Raw genomic sequence first — 1,868 nt, forward strand, 5'->3', positions numbered from 1 at the left:
GAAAGTGAATTTGCTCTGTAAACTTTCATCCAAATCACAATTAAAAAAAAATTGGTACATAAAAATCTTATTCTGTACCCTACTTTGGGGAGTAGTGACTGGGGTCTTAAAACCTTCCAGCAGCCATCTAAGATGCAACTATTGGTCTTCCCAGTCTTGGGCAAAGAAGACCAAAGAAAATAAAAGTCATATGGAAACAATTAGTCCAAGCATAGTTCACTGATAACCACTGGGACATCAGCCTTCAAGACCCTGAGACCAGAGCTAGAAGAGGCCTGGCTACCAATGCCAACCACTTGGAAATGGAACAAAATTGGAGAACTTGCATAGAGTGGGACAGAAAAATGTAGAACAAAATTCAAAAATGACGAAAATTACTGATCAGATAGAGGCTGGTGGAACCCTCAAGATTATGGTCCCGGATTATCCTTTGGGCCTGGAACTGGCCTCACTTTCATGGATTAGCTCTCAGTCAAATAGTAGAAAGGCCTGCAAGCAGAACACCTACCCCAGGGGGATGTCCTCATCTACCCTAGGGAGATGCGCCCCTTAGATCAATCAACCATGAGATATCAGAAGGGCGGCATTTGCGTAGAGGGAAAGCTGGACAAACAGGAATGCATAGATAAGAAGGGCATAGGGAAGGGGTGGTCGCAGGGAGGAGAGGGGAGGAGAGATTTTAATTGTGATTGTACTCAGGGCCATGAAACTAAAGGTGCATGAACTGTCGTGAGTAAAACAAATCTGCTTTGTAAATTTGCACCCAAACCACAATAAAATTTTTTTAAAAAAAGAAAAATCACACACACACACACACACACACACAATGTAACAATATAATAGATCCATTGATATGGTTTCAGATTCCACTTGTGTTTTGGCATAGTAAGAAAGAATAATAGCTACGATTATTTGAAAAGGCAGGGACACAGGTAAGGGTGGTAGGAGAGGTTTCCAACAGAGAGACAAACTTGTCTGTCAGTTTGTCTTACCATGGTGATGTGTTGATGTGAGTTTTGAGGCTGAGCCACTGGTGTTTCAAACCAAGTAGGATGCACATGGTGCACAGGTATCAGCCCAGCTTACAGACAGACAGACTAGGAAGAAGGAAGGGGCCATCCACTTCTCAAAGAATTGGCCAAGGAAAACTTTATGAATAGCAAAGAAACACTGTCTGATACATTATGGTGCAACTTTATGAATAATCTGATTAGGTTAGAAGGCTCTCAAAATAGGACTGGGAAAGAGCTGCATCATCAGAGTAAACCCAGCCTTACTCATATGGATAAGGCAAAGCTTCATTTGCTAATGTGGCACCACTCATATTGAGGAGAAACAGCTGCAGGCATCCATTAATCATCAAAACATGGAATGTATGAAGTGTGAATCTAGGAAAATTGGAAGTTGTCAAAAAATGAAATGGAATGCATAAAGATTGATATTCTTGGCATTAATGAGCTGAAATGGACTGGTTTTGGCCATTTTGAATCAGACAACCATATGATCTACTATACTGGGAGTGATAGTTTGAAGAGGAATGGCGTGGCATTCATCATCACAAAGGATGTTTCAAGATCTGCCCTGAAGTACAATGCTGTCAATGATAAGATAATAGCCATATGCCTACAAGGAAGACCCATTAATATAACTATTATTCAAATTTATGCACCAACCACCAAAGCCAAACATGAGGAAATTGAAGATTTTTATCAACTTCTGCAGTCTGAAATTGACCAAACATGCAATTAGGATGTGTTAATTATCACTGGTGAATGGAATGCAAAAGTTGGAAACAAAGAAGAATCACCAGTAGTTGGAAAATTTGGCCTTGGTGACAGAAATAATGCTGGAACTCTCATGGTAGAATT

The sequence above is a fragment of the Orycteropus afer genome, unplaced genomic scaffold, assembly GCF_000298275.1.
Source record: "Orycteropus afer afer isolate SDZICR_OR568_19922 unplaced genomic scaffold, OryAfe1.0 scaffold00090, whole genome shotgun sequence".
In the NCBI taxonomy this organism is placed as follows: Eukaryota; Metazoa; Chordata; class Mammalia; order Tubulidentata; family Orycteropodidae; genus Orycteropus; species Orycteropus afer.